Genomic DNA, 7,069 nt, shown 5'->3' with positions numbered 1-7,069 from the left:
GACCGCAGAGAGACTGCTGGCACATTGTCAGGTCAACACATATATACTATCACAATTTGCAACCGTTACCCAAAATGGAAAAATACAGGTTGGTACAGGAGGTAGCAAGGGGTATGCCCATATATGGCACACAAAGCGTCTATCTGAGCTCAGTATAGCAAGATCAGGTCGGTTGACTCCCTTCTGCTAGTTTCGGTGAGAGTCCGCACAGCGCCTGCAAGAATGTGCTTATCTGGCCGGCCCCCTCCTATAACCTTGACGGGGCCCAAAAGCAGAAGCAGCTGCTCGCTACATGTGCGTGGCTATTTCTCATGAGAACGGGGAGGTGCGAAATTGCAGAGCTAAGGAGGTTTTTAGAACAGGGCTGTGGGTTGACTAAACAAAATGGCGTTGGTCCTGTGGACCGACGCTAACCTATTTACAAGGAGGGCAAAGAATATGATTACAAGATATATGTCGGAACAGTAGCAGAAGGGTGTCTTATGCCATAGGGGCGTTCTTAGTATCTTAATTGGCGGCATCACGCTGAACACTGACTTAGAAACCACGCTCTATTTCCTCGTGCGAGGCCTAATCTAATTCTGGTTCCTCAAACCCTACTTTTAGCGTGATGAAGCTAATAACAGAGGTCCCTAATCGTCGAAGAGATCTTCGTCTATCCTCATAAGTTCACGGACCTCCTGCTGGAGCATCTGGGCTTTAGTGGGGGTTACCGAAGGGGTACCTGCCGTTGTTAGTCTAGTGGCACAATATGAGCAGCACGCAGGACCGCACTGCAGACAGAGACAGCAGACAAAAAGGATGCCTGCAGCTCCGCCCCTGATCAATAACACCTTCCAACCCCATGTACTCAGAAGGCCCCAGAACCACCCAGACAGTGACCAGGACCCATTTTCTACATGCATTTCTGCTGCTATTCGATGGAGCTTCTGAATGGCCAAATGAACCGTAGGGGCGGAGTCTGGGATGTAAACACAGCAAGAACTGCCGATCACCCGGCATGCACCACCGTGATCAGCTAAGATTACATCTAAAACCATTCTGTTTTGAAGAGAAACGAGTCTATTAGCCTGAAGCTCCTCTGTGATATTGGCCATTATATCAGTAGTGATGTTAATGACGTTTTCTACCACCCTTGACAATCTCCTAATCTCACTGCTATTAAATATCGGACCCCAGAATGGAACCGACCCCTTAGTGAAGTCGGTGAACTGTTGCAGAGATGTGTCTGTCTGATCAACCTCGGTCATCGTAAGCTGTCTTCGCTGCCTGTGAGGGGCCAACTCGGAGGTGTATAACTGATGCGTCTTATGATAGTCGGGAGGTGCTATGTATACTGGGGGTACAGAAAGGACAAATAACACTGGCCCACCCAACCCCTTGGTAACCAGGTGTAAGCATTTTCTCCACAGACAAAATATACAGTCGGAGGAGTCAGCAGAGGCGGGCTACTGAATATTTTCAGGTTATATGTGTAATTATAAAGGCTGATACCACCTTGTACATGACCTGCACCTTTTATACAGAAGGGGGACAAGGTGTTCAGGATGGGTATAGGCATAATACGTTCACTGGTAACATTTCGGGAAATAAACTGTTGAAAATATTGCGAATCATTAAAGCTGGCAAAATCAAATAGCTCATCTATTAGCCAGGTATTATTTATATTATCTGTGTAAACATTCATACAGGCACTAGGATCTAGGGATCCTTCCCCGTTATTGCCCTCGGGATCAAAACCTTGATGCATTTCAATGTAGGCCAAAATCATTTCATAATCCCTCTCGGAGTACTGTTTGGGGTGAGCCACATAATGATTATACATAGCAGATAACATCTGAAACCAGGCTTCACAACTTCCCAAGAACGATAGAGGCAAAGAAAGGAACAAATCATGTTTGTGCATAACAGATGGCAGCAACCCACAGACCCAACATTTTGTCATATTCGTAGTACTGTGTGTCTGATGAAGCATTTCTATAAAAACATTCTTAGCATATGTTTGACGGTGCCTTTCTTTGTGTGGGGCTAGAGTGAACATAAAATGCTCAGGGGGAGTAACAGTCGACATCATCATGGATTGCATCGGATGCTTATATTCTGAGTATATAAAAACCCCCATAAAGATAGCTAAAATGACTGCAATTGTAACCACAAAAGCAATTTTTACACGCATGGTCCAGCTAGAAAACATTGGTTCATAAAAATGCAGATATCTAGGAGCCAAAGGGAGTTCCTCCTCAATAATAAGACGACCTAAAGGGTACATTCCTACCTAAAAAGTCCAAACTAACTAATGGGGCTAGAACAACCTTCCTGCCAGAGGGTTCTTCTTCCTGTGTCCTTCAAAGCCTCACAGGCAGGCTTGTAATCTAAGTACACATCCGACGAAGTTTCACGGTGAGAATTTTCCTGAAAAGATTTGGCTCAAACAACCTGGTCGGTGATAAGAACAGAGTCTTTCTTTCTGAACAGAGCACAATATCAATGTTCCAGCTCTCAACTAGTTCAGTCCAGTGTCTCGCTCAGTACCTCAGATTAGAAACTAGCAAGCCCTACTTTTATCCAAGTCTTTCCTTATCTCCTGACAGTGTCATCTGAGGTACTGTGATGATTTCTCGGCCGCAGGTTGTAACGGACATGACCAGGCACTTCTTGATCAGGGAATAACACAGGGGAAGGTACAACACCCTCGTCAGAACTGCTGCCAACCAAATTAACATGGACGGGGCCAGGGGTGATTGCTGATTCCTCAGGGACTGCCCCGCTCGGCCCTAACTCTCCTTCAGCTCCAATTCTTCGAGCATCGGAAAACGGAACAAAGGCAACAGCTCTCTCGCTTTCCTGGGTCAGAATTCCCTCAGGGTGTCTTTGGTCATGGGGAAGCGGAAGAGGAATCCTTTTTAGGTGTGACACATGGATCCAGTGTCGTTTCCCTTCCACTCTTACGGCCGTCCGCGTGGCCAACAGGATCTAGTGTGGCTTAGACCATCTCGGAGCCAGGCTGGAGTCTCGATCGTATTTCTTGACCAAAACCCACTGGCCGGGTTCCAGGCGGTGACCGGGGCCCTCTGGCAGGGGTTGCAGTACAGATGCTACCTGCTGATGAATAGAACGAAGGTCTTTAGTTAAAGTATACAGGTAATCTATCAACATAGGATATTCAATATCAGAAAACAATTTTGGCCTAGGCACGCCCCATATATTCGCGGGTCGCCCAAAAACTATCTCATAGGGAGATAGTCCCGAGCGTGAATGAGGGCTAACCCGCAGAGACATAAGAGCTAATGGGAGGGTGTCAGGCCATTTCAAACCAGTACTCTCTTGGATTTTCGCCATCTTTAACTTCAGAATTCCGTTATATTTTTCCACTAATCCTGCTGATTGGGGATGTCTAGCTCCGTGGAATTTTTGTCTTATTTGGAGCCCATTGCATATGCCTTGCACAAGGGCCCCATGGAAATGCCCGCCGTTGTCTGACCAGATCAAGCGAGGCAATCCAAAGAGTGGGACAAACTCCTTTATAAGGGCCTTTGCAGTCGCTAGGGCAGTATTTTCTTTGGTAGGGTACGCCTCAACCCATTTACTGAAGGCGTACACCACCTCTAGTACATATTTGAGGTTATTGACGCGCTCCATATGGATGTAGTCCATCTGGAGCACCTCAAATGGCAATGTCGGGGGTGCAAAATTTCCACTCAGGACAGGTTCTCCTTTCCCTGGGTTATGTTGCAGGCAGACCATGCAATATTGAACAAGTCGTACCGCTGTTTTCTGTATATTGGGGTTATTCCACAGTGGGTCCAATAAGGCACAAATGCCTTTAGCTCCAACATGGTCTGGTCCATGGGCCATAGTTGTAAAAACAGGGTCAGGGACAATCAATATTTGCCCGGCGGTATCGCCTCTTTAACCCACAAAATATTAATCAATGAAGAGGCAGGCGCTGGAGACTGGAAGGCAGGAAACAAGGTTTATTTTCTCCGGAGGAGAACACATCAGTTCAGACAGCCAGTATCGTCACGAGGTGCTCTAACCGCATCTCTGAGGCCTGGCCTCTTATACACAGTTTATGAATTTTATTGCAGGTAACACATTCTTGTAATGCTTTGAAGTACGAAAGGACATCCTCGGAATCTCCCCTTCAGGCCCGTTCCCACACGCATTTACAGTTGAAGTCCCCACCCCGGTCACAATAGGTGATGATTATCGCGCAGCTGGACATTCCGCCGATTCACGGAATGTGTGGGGTTGATCGGATATCATAGGGTGGGGGTTTTCGATCAATTCGAGGGTCCTTTAATTGGGGGAAGCTTCCTACTGTACGGGGGGGGGCAATAAACAGTATCCGCAGAGTTAGGTGGCGGCCTGGGAACGAGGAAGACAAACGGGCACACAGGAAAGGGGGTTTGCATCAAAGAGCCTGGGACCATGAAAGGAATGAAGGGAGGTGTCGCGCTGGGAACAGGATGGGGTTCTGAGGCAGAGCTGCGCTGAAGAGGGGTTTATGACCCAAGGCATGCGAGAGCGGGGGGGTGTTTGTGAGGGCGAAGGGCTGTGCTGGGGGGCCAGCGGTGTGCAGAGGGTGGTTCTGATCGAGGCACCTAAAATGGCGGGTGCGCACGACAAAAAGTGTGGCATAAAGGGAAAAGGCAAGATGGCGCAGATAATGTTTACCAAACCGTACTAATTTTCCACAGTCCTCCCTTTAACATATCCAAGACATCTTGCTGGCCTATTTCCTATCCATGTCTACTGTGGTGGTCATAAGTAAAGAAGCAGGAATCCAGGTGGAGGAGCTATAAACATTACATTTAAAATCTTTCGTCTTAGGAGGCGGGTCTATCGATAAACTCATTTGCAGGAAAGTCATAGTAATGCAATATCGGACAAAAACGATTCTGTAGTGAGAGCATTGAGTACATTTCATAGATGCTTATAGTCATTCGGAATGTGAACTGATAGGTTATTACATATGTAAGTTCTGTTCATATTTGGTCGGAGCATAATCAATACAATGGTGGCTGGGAGAGAAATGAGACGTAGGAAAAAACAATAATCAGGGGTGTCATTGTTCGAAGGGGAGGTCCTATTGTCATGGACCATTATTAGTGAGTTCTCAGCATTCTTTGTCGTCTTCTGTTGACACGGCGGTGGAGCTATGTGTCCAGCTCTATTCTAGGTCCCGCGTTGCAGGGCATGACCTTTTCCTCGCTTTCCTGGTCTAAAAGGTCCTTTTCGCCCTGTGTCCTTTTGAGTCGATTGTCAAAAAGTTCAGGTGGAAGAAGTGTGTGTGTGTGAGTAGTCCTTAGGGTAGGTCGGAGAAAAAAAGGATGGAGCAGGGCCAGATCGGGAACAGACCAGAGGGACGGAAAATTTTGGTAGGCGGGCCCATGACCGAGTTCAGAGAGCGGGGACTTTTCGGCACATGTTGATCGTCGAGCAGGGGCATCAGGTCAGCCCTTTCCTCTCATTTTGTCGGAAACAGTGCCTCGTCCTGCAAATCCTTACGGTCGCGGTCTCGCCTTGGCCAATGTCGCAGATGTTCCACGATCTGTAGTCAGGCCGCGTGCTCCCACATCCGGTCTCTCTCTCCACCGACAGTGGTACCCTTAAATGAGTTTGAAAAGACAGTCTTTAGAGAATTGGCAGAGGAAGGTAATCACATAAGTCTATTTCTCTCCCAGCTCCAAGCAAATGAGAAACATCCGTTACATTGGGGTTCACAACCAACATATAAATAATTGATGATGGGCTTGCTGGATTTCCTATAACTTCCTTTCGTAACTATTTCTGTGGTGTGTGTTGGTGTTACATTCATTGTCGTGGTACGAGATCTGGTACCTATTCATTGCATTTTGTTTATTACAATCACATCAGTTCTTCTGGCAGAGACCCACTTTCCTAGTACGAGCCTTACGAAGCTATACCGTTCTCCAGGGCTTTATATTTTACGAAAAAAAAGTGCAACGTGCTATCACCGTGGTCTGATAGGTATCTTAATGAGGAACGAACATAGGCTAAACAATTTTCCATTCGATCAATGCATCCTACCTTTCAGTTAAACATTTTACTTCTAACAGGGTTTATTGCAACAATTTTCTTCATTTTGGTCTAATCTTAACTTTTGCAAACATCATTCTAATTCCTACATGGTCTCTTACAACCTGACTACTTCATTAAAAAAACCGAGGTCTTATGGAAAACAACTAGGAACATAGCAAACTGTGGTGAGGGACTATCGTCTTGCTTTGTGTCATGAGGGCGTTATCTAGCAGAAGGCCACAGTTCAGTTGGTAAGCGCTCAGTGACATTTCTCGAATTCTAAACTCTGTAGCTTGCTTATCAACAAATCATTTCTAGGAACAACGGCTGGCCTGTGTTAGTCGTAAGACGACCCATTTCTTACAACCGAGGGTGAGGGACAATAAAAAACTCTCGTCCGGGGCAGCTGATCCAAAACCGAGGGCGTTCTGGGAAGATGGGGATGTTTCGGTCACTTTTACTGTCTGGGTATTGAGAAAATTCGGGACGGGGAAGGTAGCGTTATCTGAGGCATTTTTGTTTATCATAGAAGCCACTGACATGTAGTTCCCTTATTACGGGTCAGATTAGGGAACCTCAGTCGTCTTACCTGTCCTTTCCCTTTTGGCCAATTCTAGGTTTCATCAATATTTAGTAGAAAGGAGAGGTAGTGACACGGCATCAAGGTGATTTTTATTTAAGACAAATTTTTGCAAATACTGGCGGTATCTGGAGCCAATTGGGTGGAGCACCAGGGGTGGCGGTTTTGCCAATTAGGTGCTAGTCGTTCAGGAGAGTGAGAGGGTGGAGGAGAGGGAGAGAGAGAGAGAGAGAGAGAGAGAGAGAGAGAGAGAGAGAGAGAGAGAGAGAGAGAGAGAGAGAGAGAGAGAGAGAGAGATGTGCAACAATAGGCTAAATAGTACACGTGCGACATAGGGAGTGGCCGTGTATTAAGATAGGCTATTCAGCGCATTACACAACATGAGACATTACGGGTCTGTGTTAGAATTTTGAAAGCATGCAGTTTGGGACGGACGAGCATTAG

The sequence above is a fragment of the Lissotriton helveticus genome, chromosome 5_1, assembly GCF_964261635.1.
Source record: "Lissotriton helveticus chromosome 5_1, aLisHel1.1, whole genome shotgun sequence".
NCBI classification, from domain to species: domain Eukaryota; kingdom Metazoa; phylum Chordata; class Amphibia; order Caudata; family Salamandridae; genus Lissotriton; species Lissotriton helveticus.
The sequence above is the reverse complement of the archived record's forward strand: the minus strand, read 5'-3'. Positions refer to the sequence as shown.